A 23,619-nucleotide genomic window follows, 5' to 3' on the forward strand; every position below is an offset into this window, starting at 1 on the left:
GGTACTTAGGGTGGGGAAGCCCTTGCATTCCCTATCCCCTCCCCAAGACTGAGGCACTCATTTGCTCAGTTTCTGTAAGTGTTGGTAGCTGACAACTGTCAGCTGAATCTGACTCCATCTTTCTCATGACTGAAAAGAGCTGCCTTGCCAAAGATCATGATTATTTCCAAAACCAGACTACATTTAATGTCTGTTTGACATAGGGATAAAAGTATTCAAGACCTTTGCCCCAATTTAGGATGACCCTAAAGGGCCATCCCACATCCAGAGTTCTCTGAAGAACTGGCCAAAATATTGTTGTGACTTCATCACAATTAAACTTCTCACACTGCCGAAATTTAATTCCTTCATTTCCCCAAAGGTGTTACTCCTGAGAACACTCTCTGAAAAACTTTCTGCATGCAAATCTCCAACACAGACTGACTTCTTAGGAAACTAACTTGTAACAGTTGTACATGTTATGCTATTTTTATGCATTTATGTTCCATGATAAAAATATTTTAAATGTGAATGGTTTTATTCTTTACCTGCTGTATATTAAATAATTTGCCTGAATAGCAATGACCCATGATACATAGAAGAATCTTAGGAAAGAACTCTTGAAATGGCCATGTCCAGTAAAGGTTTAAGAAATCATAATAGGTAACTCAACTTTTTTAGAAAACAGAAATAGGATGAAGCGATTCTTTCAAGGCAGATTAGAAACAAACAATCAGGGGCTCCTGATCTTAAAAACCAAAGCCCTCAAAGGCCTATCATTGTCACTAAAGTACATATCTAAGGAGCCTTTAATTGCCTTTACAGAGAAAGAGCATATAAAGTGACCCAGCTGTGGAACCTATTCATACTTCTTTAGTAATGTCTACCATAATTTCAAATATTACTTCCAAACACATTGCCATGAACAAATGAAGCTTGAGATATGGTTTTATCCTGTACCTCTCTCCAGGTATGCTATACCTGTTCCCATTCCCACACAACCCATGTTAACATCTCAACTAGTATATTCAAAGCAGAAGTCAAGTGAACCCTGACAATGATCCCTGTTTTGTAAATCATCTCTTTTGCATGTAGAATAAGAAACCTGTAATGGAGACTTATGTTCAACTTACAAAACCTTGATTTATGAGCCATCTGCATCACTATGCAATATTGGACTTACTGTAGAGGATCAAACTTCTGATCAGCCTAGGTGACAGAATACTGGTCTCTATTCCAAATATACTGATGGTGAATCTCTAGAGTTTGAGGGATTTTGTATTTGAATAATTTCCTTAGTTTTTTCTCATCCATGTTAAATGAAAGAAACCATTCCTTCAAATGTGTAGCTACTTGTCTCTGCTTAGTTAGTGGTCAGCTAATGATTGGACAAAGATTTACTTAAATGCTTTGAAGCAGTAAGTAAACTAATCTTTGTGGAGGGGATTTGTGTGCACTTCAGGACAAGCCTTCAGTGTTCAGGCAGACAGTTTACATCTCTAAATTTTCCTCCCTGCTTTTGTAGACCCTCAAGGTCAGCCAGAAGCAAGAGATTTGAACTTTCTCAGGTCTTTCCTAAGCATGCGCACAACTCTGGGCAGGTGCACAGTCCTATGTATGACCTTCTAGATTCCCAGGAATATATTAGAGCTTTCCCAAACTCCTTATGAATTTGTCATTCCCCAGCTTCTCCTGTTTATGTGTTTAACTGTTACCACTGCCTCAAGCAGCATACTATTAAATGATGGCCACGGATTATTTTCAGCAAGGGCCCTGGCAAAAAAGAGTGCTAACACAGAGCAAGGTTTGAGTCAGGTCAAATAACACAAGCTCTGTAACTGGAGAGTTCCAGGAAATGGGTAGGGAGGTAAAATAATGACAATTCTCTGGGAATAGAGCCCCTTTCCTAAGGTAGGCTTCTTAGCTGCTGGGGTTTTTTGTTTGTTTGTTTTTTGTTTTTTATCTATGGATACTTTAATTGTAAAGTTTTTAGTTTTCAAAGCTACAATGGACTTGGGGAGAGAGGGGATGGAAACAGAAATTTAAAGAATCACAAAGCTTACTGCTGCTGCTACTGCTGCAAAAATTCATCCAATTTCTTGAACAAGCACTCCTTAGATTTTTACAAGCCTTGGTTAACTTCCAGAGTTCTGAAAAAGTCAACCTTGACAATGTTTGCCAGCATTCTTATTAATTTATGGAGGTCCTCATTCCACCATTTTGGAAGTGTTCACAATAAAAGAAATCTTAAAAAACCTAAATTAATGGTGATATGCCATGTTCACTAATTAAAAGACTCAATATTCAGTTTTCAATTCTCCAACTTGATCTATAGATTCCTTGCAACCATAATCAAAATACTGCCAGGCTTTTTTATAGAAATTAACAAGCTTATTCTAAAACTTATATGGAAATGCAGAGCACCTAAAGTATCTAAAGCAATCTTGAAAAAGATGGACAAAGTTGGAGGACTCAAACTGCCTGATTTGAAAGGCTACTACAAAGCTCTGTAATCAAAAGAGTGGTACTAGTGAAAGGCTCAACAAAGAGTTCAATGAAAATGAATAGAGAATCTAGAAATAGACCCACACATGTGGAAATGACTGACAAAAGCACCATGGAGTAAAGGATAGTCTTCAATAAATGGTGCTGGAACCAAAAGACATTCATTTATTAAAAATATGAACTCAATTCCTATCTCACACTATACAGAAAAATTAATTTCAGATGGATTATATAACTACACTAAAAAGCTAAATCCCATAAAGTTTTAGAGACAAACATAGGGTAATATTTTGGCACTTGGAGATGGGCAAAGTTTTTGTTAGGACAACAGAACAAAAATGAATAAATTAGACCACATCAAAATAAAAAACGTTCTCATTAAATACACCATTAAGAAAATGAATACAAATGGCACACACTAGGAGAAAATATCTGTAAACCATATGCCTGACAAAAGATTTATATCCAGGATATGTAAATAATTCCCAAATTCAATAAAATTCAACCCAATAAAAAATCAGTGAAAGATTTAAATAGATACTTCACAAAGAGAGCTATAGGAATAGCTAATAAGCACATTAAAAAACTGCCCAAAGTCTTTAGTTACAAGGGGAATGCAAATGATAGATAGTGGGTTGCATGGGAATATACATTTTTCAAAACTTATCAAATGACACACTTAAGTTTTGTATATTTCACTGTATGTCAAGTTTAACTAAAACTATAAATGTTGAACTCCTTTTGATAACTTGCATGGTCAAGTGTTCAGGGATAAAATGTGTGATTATGAAATTTAATTTGAAATGCATCTTCATTAAAATGATTTAATGAAGAATAGATAAGTAATGAAACAAATATTGTAGAATTTATATTGTGGCCATACGATTGTGTAATTTCTTTTAAACAATCTTACAGTGTTGGTTAAAAAAAAGTTATATGTGAGCAAAGAAAAACAAATACAAGCTAAGGTCCTTAGTTCATAAGGCCACAATGGGTATTTGACTTACTTAATTTTCTGTCCACTCCATGTTCCCCTTGCAAATCAAAATTGCACATGGCAGATGACACTCCCTTCTTGGATTTGGCCCAATTTATGGGCCACCCCAAACTGATGCAGTCCCACCTGCCCTCAGCAGCTTGTTGTCTCCAGGCTGAGGCAGCCAGAGTGACAGGTTTGTCCTTCTCTGATTGTAAAACGTTGGTCACCACTGCCTTTGCCTCACCTTTATCATTGTCTACCTCCCCATCAGGCAAGGAATGACATTCTGCAGGACCTCCATCTTAGTCACTGTAGCAGGAGCAGAGTAACTCCACTGCAGTCTCCCTAGGTTGCAAACACAGAACAAGCATTATGGTAGGCAATGATTGCCACTTTACCATTGAATGAACATAAACATATTCTGCCATGAAGTTTGGCTGTGAAATCTTTCAGAATCGAGAGAGAACTTCTTTAATATTTCAAGATGACTTTATTTTTAACCAACGTATTCTTTTCTGTTTCTCCCAATCTTCACTGTTGAAGAACTTGCCCCTTCTCCATTCCTCAATTGAGTGTTTGGAAGAAAGAACACACACAATTTCCTCCCAGAGGAAAGATTTCAGGAACATCAGGGATCCCTTTGAAGGTCTGTCAAAAATAGGCTGAGAAATGTCAACAACCTGTCTTAGTACAGTGTAATGTTCAAAGCTTAGTACAAGCTTTGGCAAAACCAAGTTGGAAAGCAGGTCTGACTACAATCCCCTTGGGCAAGTAATAAAGGCCCCCTGAGCTTTAATTCTCTCACTTTTAAGTCAGTTAAGCCCTTGACAACTCAAAGGAGTAATAAGATGGGCCCAATATCTGGCACAGAGAAAGCCTTCAGTTATTAACATGATAAGCCATCAATTGCTCTGAAGTCTCTGGTGGAGGGCCTTTCCTTCAGCCTGCACTTTCCAGGGAGCTTTGCCTGTGTTCCCTCTACTGGCAGCAAGCCTGAGCTTGATGTACTCACAATTTCTCCTCTCCTTGATTTTTAGCAATAAAATACTCTATGAAAATGGGACACTGATAAAATTATGTAAGTTAAGACAGTTCTCTTCATAAGCCCTCTGATTCATTCCAAAAACAATCATCAGAGAAGTGTCCCTTATAAGCTAGACCAACATTTTTGTAAATCTCCTTAGGCAATGACTGAAACCACCTAAACTACAGGAAGCTTATCTTTTAGTAAAGTAAAATATCTGCTCTGCCCACACCTAATTAAAAGGACTGATTTCATTATAGCACTGTATTACTTGGCTGCCCTCCAAGGTCTCTCTTCTCTGTGAATTTGCTGAGGAGAAAGGGACAAGGGATGTGCTTTATTTCATTTCTCAAGCTCCTATGAAACAGCAAACATGGCAGAAACAGCAGTCTGAGGTTCTGGAGATAATTGTTGTTTAATTCTGGATTTGATAAGTTAATAAGAATTCTACAGAAGGCATAAGATGGGGCCCCATTCGAGGTATAAATGATATCACTGTGTATTGGGGAGTGTTGTCTGTGTATACCTTTAAAAATTACATCTTTCAGTGTAAGCAATAATCCTGCCAAACAATTATAGTGTTTACAGAATATGATGCAATCCATCTGTTGAAAAGGCTTTTCTGTGTTTAGGCTGATAAAATGTAAAACAGTTGGTAAAGACTTAACAAAATCCACAGATCTTGATTTTTTGGGGGGAAAGTGGCATGTGCTTTCTAGGCTATGCAATGGCAATTAATGATGAAAAGCTTCCAGAGTCCTGCAGAGATTTGACAAATTCTGTAGGATACAGAGTTAGTAACACTGTCAAGGCTCAACAGCTTTTCCTAATATACCAGCTTCTCTCTAAGAACTGAAGACTAAACCTCTGGTCAGGTGTACTTGCAATGCAAAGTAAAGCTTAAGTACATACTATCTCCCTGCCACTGGCATTCTTTTCTTACCACTAAATTCAACATAGAGTCAATAGAAAGACTATGACTCAAGTAAAATTAGTTCACTAGCCTTTCTCTCTATGAGAGGTTCATTTGTTTTTGGGGTGAGCTCTGCATCAGTGAATGAGATGCTTTATAAATGTTGACCTCTTTAAGACTCAGAGTCTTAGTTTGGGTTTCTCCAAATGCAGTTCATTAGGCAAAGATTTGATGCTGCAAGGGGTTTATTTGGGAGATGCAGAAGAAGTGATAGAGAGAATATAGTCAATAATGACTGTGTTATTAAGTTAACAACCAAAGGGCATGGCTGGAACTCAACCTCAGAAAAAAAATGGTGTAACACTCACCCCTCAAAATTATCCCTTTTGAGGGATGAGAAAGTGGGGGATTTATTTCCCAACTCTCATCCACCATTGTTTGAAGGGGCTGCTTCAGGGTGGTGGCAATTCTCCAGTATTTCTTACCTGCCATATGTATAGGAGCAGAGCAGCCTTGAAATAGCAGAGATGTAGATACTTGAAGTTAGAATTTTTCTGGAGCAAAAGAAAACAGTAGGTTCTGAGAGAAAGAAGAAGGGCATAGCAATGAATATCTCACTCTATTTCCATTTTATATATTATATATATTTTATATATTTTATATATATAAAAATATATATAAAATATATATATTATATATATTTTATATATTAGCACTCTTCATATTCAATAATTTCTATTTAGGAGGGTCATATAGATGGTAAAATCTAGTTTAAATGGAGGTAGGATCTAGAAAACTTGTCTTAAAGCAGAATTGGCATAACAAGCAAACATTTTTTTTCTTAGGTATGACTTTGTATTCCCACTACCAATTTCCTGTGGTTGTTTAAAGATTCTTTGAGTTAAGTAGCTTGAAATCATATAGCCAACTAATGGTGAAGCCAGGATTCAAACACAAGTTAATGTGATGTAAAAACTCATGATTCAATTATTAATTACAAAATACCATATCCTAGAGCAGTGATTCTCAACCGGGGGCAATTTTGCTGTGACTGGAGACATTTTTGGTTGTCACAACTTGGAGAGGCGCTACTGGCATCTAGAGGTCAGAGTGCTGCTAACCGTTCTACAATGCACATAACAGCCACCTGCAGCAAAGAGTTATCAGGTCCAAAACATCAGTGGTGCTGTAGTTGAGAGAGCCTTACATTGAGGTTAAGGGCATGAGCCCTGGTCCTGCTACCTATTAATATTGTGACTTCGGGAGGCAAAGTAACTTTCCTGGACAGTAGTTTTCACACTTCAGACTGCTTAAACATGCAGATTGCTGAGCCCTAAATGTTCTCATTAAGTAATTCTGGAGCAGAGCCCAGGAATCTGTGTTTATGAAAAGTACCACCAGGTATATGAAGTAGACCATACTTTGAGAAGCTCCATTATATGGTAGTTTCTAGAATTATTGAAAATTGTGTTCATCATTTTAAATGTTTGGCATACTTTAAGTGCCTCCAATTGTAAGTTGCCATCACAACTACTTGGGCTACTTGTCATCAGGACCAGCCCCAGATTATTCTGGGTGAAGTCAGAATCATCCAGAATAATCAGATCAGAAAGCTGATAGAAGCCAGCATCATGGCAGGGATATGAAAACATCTGGTGGCTGTAAGAGACTTAATGTCCTATCCTGATGAATGACTTTGGGACTACAGTAGACTGTGGGACTTGAATTGCTTTAGAAAATCCTAGTTAATGCTGTCTGTAAAATAGTGGAAATAGAGTTCTTAGAAGAGCAAGATTGTTTGATTTATTTCCATATCCCCCAAAGCGTATCATGACATCTGCCACAGTCAGATTTAACAAATATGTTGACTAGATGGAGTGATAGAGCAGTGGAGGAGCAGGGATATATTAGTCTGACAGCTGGTAAGATATACCATATTTTAAAGTTGGGATGAGGCACCTTCATGTCAGTGACTGTGACAATCCTTTTGAGTAATTCAAATCCTTCAAAATAAGTTATAGCAGAGAAGACTATGGATGCATTGCCCAGATCTTCTTTTCTAGGCCAGCATATCCATTACCCAGATGCTGTAGTATGGACTGTTAATGACTCATAAAGGCACACTTATCCAGAAAATTGCCCTCTGCTGATGAGAGACACCTCATCTGGACATCAGCTCCCCTAATATACCAGCTTCTCTCTAAAAACTGAACAGTTGCCTATTCAGTAGATATGCTAAAGCAGACTTCAGTTCAAATTGCATCTTTGCTTTCCTCCTTTCCCTGCCCTAACCTGCTTCTCTCACCTCGTTATAGGCTTCTCCTGGAAGTACTCTCCTAATAAATCATTTGTGCAAGAATCCCTGTCTTTAAGGAAATCTGACGTAAGACACATGGTACCATGGGTGAAGGCCAAATTCACACTTGCTTTGGCTCCACTGATCCTACCACATACCACCATGAAGAAGCAGCTGGTCTGATAAAGAAACAACTTCTTGAAGGGGAAGCTGAAATGCCAGCTTGGAAATGATACCAGCAAGCATGGGGCTTTATCCTTTTATATGCAATATACGTCTTGAACCAATAGCCACAGTATGATGTTAGGTTCCCACCAGTAAAATACATGGGTCTGGTTACTAAGAGGGAGCAGTAGGAGTGTCCCTCTCTCATCATTCCCAGTGATCCACTTGGGAACTTGTGCTTCTTTCAACTTCAGGCTATGCAGATCAGGAGGTCACAGTTCCCACAGTGATGCACTTCCACAGGGGACAATGTTAGAGTCTGCTAATCTTAGCACTATGACTGCTGCCTCATTACTTTGGCTCCTTGTACCTGTACAGCAGCAGTCCAAGAAATGAGTTACTATATGAGCAGTAGTAATTGACCCTGATCACTATCATGAGGTGATAAGACTCATGGTAGAGAGGAATGTATTTGTCACAGATTGACTGTGGCACCTTTGGGTGCCAGCATGCACAGTTGTCACTGTAAACAGTCAAGTTCAGCAATTATATCCTGAGAAGTGAGAATTATATCAAGTTCAGAATTATATCTGAAGAAGTAACTAAGACCCTTCAGAGAGAATCAGGTATCGACAAGTCAAACCACCTGGAAGCTATACCAGCAGAATTGCTTAGCCAAGGCAAAGGTAAATATAGAATGGGTGGTAGAAGAGGGAAGTAAGTGGTATCAATTATGGCTTTTAAACTAGCTCAGCTGTGGAGCAATGTTATACCACCAATATTCCTCATAAGTGTCTCCAGAAATTGGGACCAGTGAGAGTCCTGAGGAAGATGTGCCTAAGTAAACTTAATATGAAAAGCCAGTAGAGCTCAGTGGCAGAGTATAGTAGATACTAATAGTGTCCTACCCAGATTTTCTTTCCTGGTGTATCCATCTTCCAATTTATGTTGCCATTTGCTGCTAAGGGATCATAGGAGTGCCCTTCTCCAGAGAATTTCTATCTCTTCTGGGAGATTATACTCAATCTCATTAAGGCAGCCTACAACCAATAAGTGATATGAAAAACCAAACCAAAACAAGAAACAATTCCCTTGTCTCAAGGGGGCACAACCTTGTGATGTCATTCCTACTGCAGTATTCTTCACAGAACCAGGCTGAGATTTAGCTTCAGTTTAAGTCACATCTTTGCTTAATTCTGCCCTGCCCTACATGCCTCACTTCCTTAGCGGTTTCTTCAGTGGGTACTCCTTCACTAAAGGACTTTCATAAGAATCTTCTCTCTGGTTCTCCTACCCTCTACCTCTAACCCTCCCCCCCTCCCACCCATTTACCCACTGAGACCATCTCTAGTTCCAAGAAGCTCAGTGTTTTGTTTTTCTCTGATTTAGGATCAACCACAATGATTTCCATATATCAGGTGCTCAAGATATTTTATAGAATAAGTGTGGGGCAAGAATGACAGGAATACAGCCAATATTTCTCTTCTAGTTAGTGTCTAGAAACCTAGTCAGCCATACAAGGGACTGGAGCAGTTCAAGCACAAGGAATACCGAATAAACTCTGAGGTGGGCTGAGAGCAGGAAGCTAAATGAGGCCCCTGAGGTGTTGTGGTTACATGTGAATTAACGCTGCCCTTTTAAGGTGATGGAGCAAGACTTCCCAGACAACCCTGTCCTGATCTGGAAGTAATGTCTTAGTGGGATGAATTTCACCAGGGGCTCTTAACCCCACTGCCCCAAATAGAGCTGCAATGTCTTAATGGGCAATAATGAAATGAAAGCTCCTCAAGGGCAGGGATCTCCAACACCCTCATGTTAGGTTCTCAGCGAGTGTTTCTTAAGTTGACTACCAGAAGATTCCACTGACCAAATAAATTTTTTCCCTTAGTTTTATTTTTTTAAATATACTTTTAAAATTTTTAAAAGATACTTAGATTACATAAATGTTACATAAAAAATACAGGGGATTCCCATATGCCCTACTCCCTACCCCTCCCACATTTTCCCGCATTAACAACATCCTTCATTAATGTGGTACATTCATTAAAATTAATGAATACATTTTGGAGTAATGTCATTAAGCGTAGATTATAGTTTACATTATAGTTTACATTCCCACACAATTTTGTAAGTTATGGCAAGATATATAATAGCCTATATTGCAATATCATTCAGGATAGTTCCCAAGTCCTGAAAATGTCTCCATATTGCAACTGTTTTTCCCTTGCTCCCTTCAGATCATCCGTGACCACCGCCTTACATCAATGATGTAAGTTTTAAAACTGAGTTTCTAACAGGATTATTTGTATCCCCAAATAGTATTGTGCTTGATTAAATTGCCAAGGGACCATTATATTCAAAATTAGGCCCATTCATTTTCCAAAGAAAGTTCCTATCTACTAGAAGTCTCGGGCCTGTACTATAAGACTGTGAAGGCAGAGAAATATTAATTATAAATATTCACAACCACTTTGTTTCACTTAGGAGCACTTTCCAGGAGAATTCAGTCTTTCTGCCTTGATTTCTGGTTGAAGGCAAAATTAAGGCAATTAGTAAGGGAGAGAATTGAGAGTCGCTGCTTGACCTGCTTAGTGTTTTACCTTGGAGAGGGCAGGCTTAGTGGCAGAAGAGAAATTAATATACCAGAGAGTAAGAAAGATACAAGCCACTGAAGTTTAGGAGAGAACTTTGAAACTTTGTAGCAAGGGAAAGGAGACTGCTGGACAACTACTATACATTTGAGAAGGAAATGGGAAACGAAATTTAGGAAATGTGACAATGTGTCATTGTCATAGAATCGCTCTCTTTTGCATTTTAAAAATAACTTTAAAATAATGTAAAAGGCAATTCAGTTATTTAATGTGACATCATTCTAAGGCTGGACCATTGGACATCTTAATTTTATTTGGGATATACTGCATTAATTCTAATTCTACTGACTACATGGATGCTGATGGAAATGGATCTACAGTGTCTGTTATCCCAGTAAAATTAATGTAATATCTGTACATTCTTTAAAATCAGAGCTAAGGTTGTTTTCAGCATTATATTTTAAATGACAATACAGTGCATGGACTGGATTCTTTTTCTGAATCTAATTTTGAAGACAAGGTTAGTTTGACTTTTTGAATGTGATTGTTTCAATATGATTATTAAACTATGGTACAGCTACCCTTTGCTCTTGTGACTTGTGATGTCTTTGGCCAAAAACAACAATTCTGACTAGAGCTGATTTAGCAGAAATGTTTTCTTAATTCTCATGATCATTCTCACTGATGAACCTTCCAAGGATCATACTATAAAGCGGGGCCAAGATGTCCAGGTGCCTCTCCACACAGGTCTGGTTGCTTTTATTTCCCTGTTACTTTAATCCCATAAAGCAACAAACATGAGCAGAAGGAGCCTGAACGGGAACATTCTGCATATCGTTGCACTGATCACTGACTGCTCTGACAACCAATGCAGAGGGAAAAGTTTTTTAAAAGTCCACTTATTCAGGGAGTTCCTCTTTTTTGCTCTCTGCTGCAGAGTTTTGGAAATATTTTCTATTAATTAGCACTTTCACCAGAAAGTGTGCAAATAAAGGAGACAAAGCAGAAAATACAGCACTGAGATTCTGTAGCAGTGACTGGAGTAAGGGGGGGAAATCAGGCATTTGCACAGCATTTACAAAGCCTAGAATAAATAGTCCCTTGCTCAGACATGTTTAAAGATAAATAGAAGTGAGATGAGCAACATTCTAAAAACTAGTTTGTGTTGTGATGGGGATGGGGGCAAAGCCTACCTTACAGAGCATCCCCTACGCTATAATCCAAATCTCTCTTTTTTTTAAATTTTCTTTTTTCTTAAAGATACATAATTAACACAAAATGTTACAATAAAAATATAAGAGGTTCCCATATACCCCACTCCCCACACCCCCCACTCCTCCCACATCAACAACTTCTTTCATTAGTGTGGTACATTCATTGCATTTGATGAGTACATTTTGGAACATTGCTACACTGCATGGATTATAGTTTATGTTGTAGTTTACTCTCTCTCCCAGTCCATTAGTGGGTTATGGCAGGATATATAATGTCCTGCATCTGTCCCTGCAATATCATTGAGCACAATGCCAAGTCCTGAAAATGCTTCAATCTCACACCTCTTTTTCCCTCTCCCTACCTCCAGCAACTCCCATCACCACTGTCTCCCCATCAATGATACAATTTCTTCCATTGCTAGAGTCACAATAATTCTATAGTAGAATACCAATAAGTCTACTCTAATCCATATTTTATTCCTCCATCCTGAGGACCCTGGGATAGCAATGTCCACTCCACCACTAAGTCGAGAAGGGGCTTAGATCCCACATGGCTGGTGGGTAGAATTCTGCTTGCAGCTGTAGACACTCTTGGCTCCCTGTTGTGGTGGTTGACCATCATCACCTCCCTGATACCTGACCTGAGTAAGTCCAACGAACCAGAGAGTAGGTGCTGCAACTCTGCTGAGGCTCAGGTCCCAGCTCACACAAGGACGGTCCAGAGATTCAAGTCTCCTGAGTATACACCAACCCCAGCTCCAACCACAGGTTCGGTAATAGTGACAGAAGAGGCATATGTAGAGAGGTCACATCTAAGTCCATCTCCATCACACTCAGGAGCACAAATTCCAAAGTAGGGCCCACTGGCAAGGCACCAAACTCCAGAACCATCTGTCATGACTGTATGGCCTGGATGTCTCCATAGCCCACAGGAGCACCCCTACCTGGGTTTGTGTCTACTTTGGCTGTTTCTGTCCTAGCTCTTTACATTCTGAGCAGGTTATTCTCTCATCCCTGATTTGACATGCAAACTTGCTCTGGCTAATAAATGTCTACTCATCCTTAAGGTCTCTGCTTAGTTGTCACTTCTTCAGGGACTCTCTGCTAGTCCAGATTAAACTTGTCTGTGACACCCTGTAGTACTGATTACAGTTCGAGTTTCGCATCTATTTGTTTAGTATGTGTCTGTCTTATCTGCAAAGTCTCTAAGCTCCATGAGAGCAAGGCTTCTTTTCCTACTATGTCACTGCTGCCCCCCCTCCCACCCCCCACCCCTAGTAAAGGTTCAGTTGCTTGCTGAATTGAATGAGTTTCTTCTTTGGACCTAAGTTTCTCTAATTTTAAAAAGATAAGAGTTAAAGACTTTTAATGAACTAGTCAGTACTTAGGTATGGTTATTGAGATTACAGGAAAGCCATTCATTTACCAAATTTCACTGAGACATACCAACTTTGCCCTAGAAGATGATTTGGGCAATCTGGAATCTACAAATGAAGGCTAACACACATAAACAAGGCTTTGCTTTCTCAAGAGAAGCCTTCGTATACCAGTATTCCTGGGGATTAGGAAAGCACTGCTGAAACATTCTCAACCTGTTTTGGAAATATGGGCTCTCACATAAGCCATATCAGCTTTAAAATATCATTCTGTGCAGGATGTTGCATGGATGCTGATGGAAATGGATCTACTTTTTTTTTAAACCCCAAACATGCTCAAATGAGCATCATATCAGAATCTTAAATCACTATTTTCTTAGTTTCTTTAAACCTTCTTATCTCTTGGCATGTCAATGACTCATAAATTGCAGTAAAGCTTGGGTTTATACTAGTTCATAGGTGATTACACTGGACAAGTACTTTTCCCAAACCCTAGGGTCCCTTGGAAAATGAAATAACCCACATATGGAAGAAATCAGCAGACAGGGGCCTCTACCTACCTGCATACTCTAGCTGCTGAAATCATGTTTTGATAAGATAAGAGGAAACAGAGCAAGAAGGAACTTAGACTCCTAGAAACTAAAAATTAAAGGTCTTGTTTTTATAAAAATTGTACCACATAGGACAGCTAGACCTGAATGACTTTTTTTCAAGATTACTAAGCTTGGCCCCAAACTAAATTTTTGGTCTCCATCCCTACATCTTACTGCCCTTTGCTCCTAACTATCATTATAGAAATCATGCATTTCAGAAATTCCAGGAGAATCCTGATTTCAATTATTTTGTCCTGATAACTTCACAGCTCACTGCATTCTCATCAGACCAGGTGTTCTAATATTTGCCTTAAGTAGCCTGGTCCCTGGAATCATACCCAGGTAGGAATTGCAGACTGAGCTAATGGAAGCCAGCAGCTAGAGTAAATAAGTGAGTGAACCTTATATAGTGAATGGGGCAGCTGTCACAAAAGCCCCAGTCAACTTTTGCTGGGGAGAAAATAGGTTTGATATATATTTAGATCTTCTACACTTTCAGTATGTTGAATGTCCAGATTTTTATGTGAAATATTATTTCCTAAAGATTAATAACTAATTTGACTTTAAAATGTAGGAGTAAGTCCCCCCAAAAAGAACAAACTCATTTTTATAGTCCACACGGAGCCACAGGCTGCCAGTTTGCATCAATCTTTTCCTAAACTCCCTTTGCCTTTATCCTCGTCTGTCCGTGGATGCTCTCACATGCTGTGTCATTCAATCTTCCAACAACCTTGTGAGATAGCTGATAGTACCCCCACTTGAAATTTGAACAAATTGTTCACATATTGCTAATTTGTCAGAGGTTACACAACTCAGGACAGATCTAGGGTTTGAAAAGTTGTTCTTTCTGATTTCATTGTCCTTGTCCTGTCATGCATGCCATTATCACCTTCTTCCCCCTTTTTAAAAAGATTGTTGCTATGGGGGGAGGAGTGGGGTGAGGGAGATGAGGGGTATATGGGGACCTCATATTTTTTTAATGTAATATTAAAAAAATAAATAAAGTGAAAAATAAAGAAAGAAAAAAGAAAAAAAGAAACTACAATGATAGGTTCTGGGGAGAAAATCTATAAAAAGAGGGTGAAATAAAATATTTAATGCAGGTAATTTTGCTGTAAGAATAGGGAGGTTGAGGTGAAAAACAATAGTGAGAAGTACACTTTAAGTGAGAAAAGGGTAAGAAATAAATGGGTGAAAAAATTCCTAGTGGCCAAGCATGGATAAAAGAATTAGGAGTAAGAATATTTAATACTCAATTTTATGTTGTGGCTTATGCTACACTATGAGCTACCTCTATTTATCCAGCTCTTCGGTAAAATTTTATTGCTGCACAGCCTGGTGTCAGTGGTGTTTGAGGGGAGGAAAGGATGGAGTGGTTTTCAGTGTGGGATAATGCAATATGGAGAAGGGGCAGCACATGTAGACAGTCAGGTGATTAATAAAAAAGCCTAATTCACTAATTCACTAGAAGCAGGAACCCATAGGCATAGTAGTCAGGAAAAATATAACCCTTTCCAGTTCCCTTCCACTCAAGAATCCCCAAGGAGATTTAAAAGGGCAGTGAGTTTATCATCTGATGAGATGGGAGTTCAAGTTAAATATTTTTGTATCTCAAAGAACAGGATGACTCATCTTGTGTCTGCCTTATACCTGGAAATATATAGTAAAAAATTTCCAGAACTACCCCTTGATGACAAGCAAAACTAATTGCTCAGGCATCTGTGTTTCAATGGTACTTTGTTAAAGAATGTATCATATTGTAATGATAATCCTGCTGGAAGAGTATATCCTTATCCCCGTGTTTCCAGCACCTATCACAATAATAAGTATAGATGTTCCCTAATAGTTTAAGATATTAAAACCCCACCATCTCCACATTAATAGCTATTTATATTGTCTGTTTCCACTAATTCTTTTAGTATTCAGTATCCTTTTGTAACTCTGAATTTAATTTCCCAGAAGGTACTAATTTTATTGCTTCCAAAGTGGTCAATTATTTTTCTGTTTATATGGCATTTATGTTTCAATTTTCCTTCAGACCTGTTTGCAGACACCCAGTTGGGATACCCACTTGGTAATGTAAACCCAAATTAATTTGCACAGTTATGCTTGACTGGGCTTTTTTTCTCAAAGTCACGCTCCATGAAAAATTCTAACCAGGTGAGCCTTGGCAAAGCAGCTGTTTCTCCCACAGTATACAGGGAGGGATCATGAAGGCGTGAGCTAAGAGGAGGCAGGTAATTGCCTCAGCCTATTTGGGGTCTTCGTCGAATATTGACTTTTAATTATGAAGACCAAATGTTTGTTTTCTTATGTGATCCATTTCTGCCCCTTGGTTATTGACACAGTTGGAATCTGAAACATGTTTACTTTTTAAAATGCAGGTGGATGGGTAAGTTTATATTACCGTAATACATTCTGATTGTCAGCTCTTGTAAACTCTGATCCTATGTCTGTTGTGTGCAAGTTTCTAACTAAATGCTCTGCATGCTTCATCAGCTTATTTAGATCTTTATTATATTTGACGAGCTCACTAAAATATATTAAGGATATGCCACCTAGACTGGAAAATTTGAGAAATATATATCAATAGCATTGCATTTCTTTGTTCACTTAACGTTGGGGCTTGCACACAGAAGGGGCTTAACTGATTTGTCAAGTGCTAAAGATACAGCAAAGAAAAGAGTCCTGTCCTCAAGGACTTCCAGCTTGGAGGTCACTAGCAGTTAAGTAACAGGCTATTACAATGAAGGGCAGTAAGTGGTAGGCACAGGGTAGTTAAATCCAGAAGCTCCACTTCTAGGAATCTGTTCTAAAGACATAACCTGAACTGTGAACATTTACACAGAGGTGATTCACATAGATATAGTTCATGCTGATATGGTTCACACAGTGCAATATTTAACTGTGGAAACATTATTAACCAATTTACTCTTGTGATAATTTAAAAAGTGCTGTGCCAGGCAAAGTGCAAAACACTTAATCTGAATTAATATACTTAATAAGTTTATACTTAACATTATGAGGTAGGTACTATTATCACCGTTTCATATATAAGAAAACTGACACCAAAAAGTTAAATGACTTGTCCCAGGTTGCTGACCAGGCAGTCATTTGACAGGCAGTGTGGCCCAAGTCTGCCTTATGTTACAACCATTAAAAATGTTTATATACTTTATAGTGTTTGGAAGAAAGGTTTATGATATTTATGTAGAGTTGAATACACACTACTTATCTTAGCCTGGGTTCTCCTAGAAAGCACAGCCAAAGATATAATGACTTGTTAGCATGTGATTTATTGTGGGAAGTTAAGAATAACTTAAGGAAAGAGAAGTGAGGGATGGGGGGATAGAAAAATTGAAAGAGGGAAATGGGAAGGCCAATAAAGAATGTATTATGTGCTCATTACCCCTGTAGGCAATGGGGACTCAATCCCATTGGGATCCTCAGAGGAAAGTATAGAATGTGCCTTGGGATTACCCATCAGTGGATGGAAGATGGGACATTACTGACTTAATGTCGAGGGTTTCCTGCAGAATGGTACATCCCTCTATTTCCAGTCTGCATAAGCATGGGTGTTGAGGAGTACCCATAGACCTCCTACTCTGAGGTTTCAGAGGAGGCCTGGGTAGAAAGCAAGAAACAGGAGGTGCAGAAAGGTTACACTTGTGTGAAACTGGTGCTGCAGCAGTGGGTGAAGTGAAAGGAGGGCCTAGAGGACAGGAGTCTAATACAGTACATCCTTGCATCAGTCATGTCCATCATTTCATCTACTCTATTTCAGGGCTGTCAAGGTATGGCTCACTGCAATCCCCACAAGTTTTGACAGATGAAGGTTAGTGGAACAAGCTCAAGTCCCCACTGCTGCAGGTAGTCCCAGGTGGTAATAAAAGCCCTCGGGCTGTAATTGAAAGACAACCTCTCCTTCCTATATTACCCATTCTGGGTTTCCTTGAGATTTTGCTAGTACTTCAGCAGGCCTAGGGGCCTTGCCTAGTGGGGTGACTCAGACCCTCATAACTTAAAGCCATGGTCTGTCTCAGAAGGCAATATGGGTCTCTTCTGGGTTCTGTGGGTTTCACCTCTGGGGTAGATGATTTTGACCAAAAAAAAAAAAAAAAGATCCCTCTATTATGCACACTATGTGCCTCTGGGCTGAGGGTTAACCAAGAGGGATTCTTTCCTTGTTCTTCGGGAACTCCTCAGAAATACAGCATATGTTCTCGGTGCCCCTCCCACATCCTTTGCAATTTTTAGTACCCCAGTGGACTCCCAGCTGCCAGCTCTGCCTCACTAAGCCTTCATCACTTTATTCTTCTCAGGCTGTGGTTGCTACAGTTGACCTTTTACAGTTATCTCCAGTCATTGAATCTTCAAGAGACAAGAAAATGAAGCCTTTGTGTTCCAGCTGTATCCCACAACAATGGGGATAGGCTGAGGATATAAGAGGCAGATGACATACTGCTTGTATACAGTTTTAGTTCCTTTATATATATATATATATATATATATATATATATATATATATATATATATATATATATATATTTTATTTTAAAGAAGCTTTAGATTACATAAATGTTATATAAAAATGTAAGGGAATCCCATATGCCCCACTCCCTCCCCCTCCCACACTTTTCCACATTAACAACATCCTTTATTAGTGTGGTACATTTTGTTACAATTGATGAACCTATATTGAAGCATTGCTACTAACCATGGACTACAGTTTATATTATAATTCATACTTTGCTCCACACAATTTTGTAAGTTATGACAAAATATAAAATGGCCTGTATCTGTCACTACAATGACATGCAGGAAAAATCCAATGTCCTGAAAATGTCCCCATATTACACCTATTCTTCCGTCTCTCATCCTTCAGAATCTCTGGTGGCCACTGCCTTTACATCAATGATAACAGTTCTTCTATTGATAGAATAATAATAAGCATATAGTAGAATAATAATAAATCTACTTAGTTCATTGGTTGGTTACTCCCCAGTCTTGAGAATTTGGGGATGGCGATGCCCACTCTGCTTCTAATTGAAAGAGGGCTTAGATCCCATGGGGCAGGTGGATGGAGCTGTCTTTCTTGGAGTTGCAGATACTCTCTATTCCTTGGGATGGGCATTGTCATCATCATCTCCTTGTTAATTGTCCTGGGTGAGTCCAATGAACTGGACAGGAGGTATTGCAACTCTGCTGAGATTCAGGACTCAACTGGCACATTGATGGGCCAAAGATTTAAGTCTCTGGGACATATATTTATCAATTATAGTGCTAATTATGGATTCAAATAAAAGGGGCAGAAAAGCCATGTCTAGAGAACCTAAAAATGAGTTTAACTCTGTTATACTGGGATGCATAAATTCCAAAGTAAGGCCCACTGACAGGATGCCAAATTCCTGAGCTGTCAGCTGTGCTTGTAATTTTTGGATATCTCTAGAGTCCTCAGGAGCCCCACTATTTGAGGCACTGTTTACTGTGGCAGTCAATGAAATCCTGCTGAGACTTGCATAAGCGTAAGATCTGGAATGACTCCCAACTCATTTTGAAATCATTTAGCCATAAAAACTCATTTTTTATTTACCATTTCCCCCTTTTGGTAAAATTATTTTTTCCAGATGCATTCTAGTTGGTGCTTGGTTATAATCCCTTGTTGCCATGGAGGCTCTTCCCCAGGAGTCATGCCCCACACCGGGGGTGAGGGGAGGTGGGGGGGGAAGTACTGTATTTATATGCTGAGTTTGGCTTAGAGAGAGGCCACATTTAAGCAACAATAAGACTTTCAGGAGGTAGCTCTTAGGTTAAATTTCAATTTCGCAAGAAAAGGTTCATAAGTACAGTCATCCATGTCAAGGGCCTGGCATAATGGTCTGTCTTCCTTCAACAGACATTGCCCTTGCAGCCAGGGCATTCTTGTCCTATAAGAGAATGTAGCAGGACTCACCAGGATGGAAATTCAATATTCTTTCGGTACAATGTCCCATGAGCACTTCAACATATTCATATATATTAGAGGAATATCCCAGGTGAACCCCTTCCCATGCATCCCCACATCACTGGCAACCCACATCAGTGATCCTGCTGTGACCCTTCTGTGATCAAAAACCTTTCCAAAAATTAAGCCAACAAAATTAAACAATTAAAATTAATAAGAGAAATAATTTAAAAAATAGCCAATAAAATACAAAAAAACCCACTTTGAAATAATAAAAAATTAAAAATCCAGCATTATGTCTTTCATCACTCTAAGGTCTGTTGTCTTGTATGTACAGTGACATTTTCTTCCATATGTTCCCCCGGCATCTTATTTTTTTCATATGATCTCCAAAGAAGCTTTAGGATACAGAAAAGTCACAAAGAAAATACAGATGATTCCCATATTCTCAATGCCCTCCCTTTTTTCTCCTCTCCCTTATTAATAACACTTTACATTAAGAGGGTACATTTGTTACAATTGATGTGCAAATATTGAAACATTGCTACTAACCATCATCAATGGTTTACATTATGATTTACATTTTGGATCATACACTTTTATAGGTTTTGACAAAATTTGAAGTGGCCTGTATCTATTATTGTAAAATCATGCTGAACAATTCTAATACCCTAAAAATGCCCTATGTTCCATCTATTCTATTCTTCCTTTCCCCTCCCTTCAGAACCTATGGCAATCACTAAGTTTCCATTTTTGAAGAATAAGATTCGTTGTAACTTGCAATAATATTGAGGGTTTGACAGTGCTGATGCGCGCAAGGAGTGCCCTGTCACGCAGGGGTGTCCCCCACGTAGGGGAGCCCCACGCGCAAGGAGTGCGCCCTGTAAGGAGAGCCGCCCAGCGCGAAAGAAAAGTGCAGCCTGCCGGGGAATGGCGCCTCACATGCTGAGAGCTGACACAACAAGATGATGCAATGAAAAGAAACACAGATTCCCGTGCCACTGACAACAACAGAAGTGGACAAAAAGAACACGCAGCAAATAGACACAGACAACTGGGGCGGGGGAGGAGGAAGAGGAGAGAAATAAATAAATAAATAAATAAATAAATAAATAAATAAATAAATAAATAAAATATTGAGGGTTTGACATATTGGTCTGTTTTCTTTTATTAGGCACTGCCTATGATCTCAAAGGATTCTTGTCCCTCTAATTGAGAACATAGCAGGACTTCCCAGGATAGGAGTTTAATATTTTCTTGTTTATTGTGTGGGTCTCCACCCACTCATATAATATGACAAGATGAACACTTAGATATTCCATAGAAGTCTGCCTGAGGTGCACCATATCCCCTATACCCCACACACACCCTACACCCTACATCAATAACCCTCCCCTGCCATATTTGCCAAAAGAACACTCCCAATGTTGTAGTTTTACCCACAGACCTGCAAATCCCCAGAGTTCACCTGTTCCTTCCCTGGACCCTCCCCCTAGTCCCATAAATAATCCAAACCACCCCACACCCTACTTCCCCTCACGGACCAGCACCAATCATGTCACTGCACCATTATCACACCCATTCACTGCCCAACCACACCCTTCCATCTTATCACAGATTATGCCCTTACGTGCATTGGCTCACCACCCTCTACTCCATTTCTGTCTCCTGTAAACCAGTCTTCCTCACATCACATCAGTGAGGTCATCTAATATTTGTCCTTCAATGCCTACTTACTTCATTCAACATAAAGTCTTCAAGATTCATCCATGTTATCACATGTATTAATACTGCATTCCTTCTTACAGCTGAATAATATTCCATTGTATGTATATACCACAGTTTGTTTATCCATTTATCTGTTGATGGACATTTGGGTTGCTTTCAACTTTTGCAATAGTGAATAATGCCACTATGAACATTGGTGTGCATATATCTGTTCATGTCCCTGCCTTCAATTCTTCTAGTTATACCCAGCAGTAGGATTGCTGGGTCATATGGCAGTACTATAGTTAGCTTCCTGTCCTCCACAATGGCTGCCTCAATCTACATTCCCACCAGCAGTGGATAAGAGTCCTCTTTCCTCCACATCCTCTCCAATACTTGTAGTCCTCTGTTTTTTTTTAATCACCAACAGTCTAATGGGTATAAGATATCTCATTGCAGTTTTGATTTTTCATTTCCCTAATTAGTGATTTGAGTATCTTTTAATGTGTTTTTTAGCCATTTGTATTTCTTCTTTGGAGAAATGTCTATTCAGATCACTTGCCCATTTTTTAAATGGGTTGTTTGTATTTTTATATGCTGGATATTAGACCCCTATTGGTTAGTTGGTTACCAAATATATTCTCCCATTGTTTAGGCTACCTTTTCACTTTTTTGACAAACTTCTTAGTGGTGAAAAAGTATATAATTTTGAGAAGGTCCCATTTATCTATTTTTTTTCCTTTTGTTGCTATTGCTTTGGGTATAAAGTTTATGAACTATTTCCTTATACAAGATCTCATAGGTACTTTCCTGCATTATCTTCTAGGAACTTTATGGATTTGGCTCTTACATTTAGAACTTTGATCCATCTTGAGTTAATTTTTGTATAGGGTGTGAGATGGTGGACCTCTCTCATTCTTTTGGATATGGATATCCAATTGCCCAAGCACTATTTGTTGAAGAGGCCATTCTCTCCTAGTTGAGTGGGCTTGGTGGCCTTGTCAAATATTTGACTGCATATGTGGGGATCTATATCAGAACTCTAAATTCGGTTCCATTGGTTAGTATGTCTATCCTTGTGCCAATGCCATGCAGTTTTGACCTACTGTAGCTTTGTAGATTGCTTTAAAGTCAGGTAGTGTGATCCCTCCAATTTCATTTTTCTTTCTCAATATGTCTTTGGCTATTCGGGGCCATTTACCCTTCCAAATAAACTTCATAGTTAGCTTTTCCAATTCAGTTAAAAAAATACCGTTGCAATTTTTATTGGAATTGCACTAAATCTGTAAATCTATTTCATTAAGACAGGAATTTTAATGATATTTAGTCTTCCTATCCAAGAACAGAGAGTATTCTTCCATTTATTTAGGTCTTCTTTGATTTCCTTTAACAATGTTGTATAGTTTTCTGCATACAAATCCTTTACATCTTTAGTTAAGTGTATTCCTAGGTATTTGATTCTTTTGGTTGCTATTATAAATGGAATTTTTTCTTGGTTTCCTCCTCAGATTCCTTATTATTGATGTACAGAAATGCTACTGATTTTTGCACTTCGATCTTATATCCTGCCACTTTACTGAACTCATCTATCAGCTCTAGAAATTTTATTGTAGATTTTGCAGGGCTTTCTACATATAGGATCATGTCATCCGCAAATAATGAAATTTTTACTTTTTCCTTTCCAATTTGGATGGCTTTAAATCTTTTTCTTGACTAATTGCTTGAGGAAGTACTTCTAACATAATGTTAAATAAGAGTGGTGACAGTGGGTGTCCATATCTTGTTCCAGATCCTAGAGGGAAGGCTTTTAGCATTTCACCATTGAATGTGTTAGCTGTGAGTTTTTCATATATACCCTTTATTGCATTGAGGATAGACATTTACTTCTATTCTTATCTTCTGAAGTGATTTTTAAAAAATATTTTTAAAATATAATTAGATTACATAAAATGTTACATAAAAATTAAGGGATTCCCATATGCCCCACTCCCTATACCTCCCACTTTCCCCCACATTAATAATGTCTTTCATTAGTGCCATATATTCATTGCAATTGATGAACATATTTTGGAGCATTGCCACTAAGAATGGATTATAGTTTACATTGTAGTTTATACTCTCTCCTACTCCATTCTATAGGTTATGGCAGGATATATAATGGCCTGTATCTCTTATTGCAATGCCATTCAGGACAATTCCAAGCCCCCAAATGCTGCCAAATTACACCTCTTTGTCCCTCTCCCTGGCTTCAGCACCTCCATTGGCCACTGTCTCCACATCAATGATATAATTTCTTCTATTGCTAGAATCACAATAAGTCTATAGTAGAATAC

This window comes from Dasypus novemcinctus, chromosome 9, assembly GCF_030445035.2.
Source record: "Dasypus novemcinctus isolate mDasNov1 chromosome 9, mDasNov1.1.hap2, whole genome shotgun sequence".
NCBI lineage: Eukaryota > Metazoa > Chordata > Mammalia > Cingulata > Dasypodidae > Dasypus > Dasypus novemcinctus.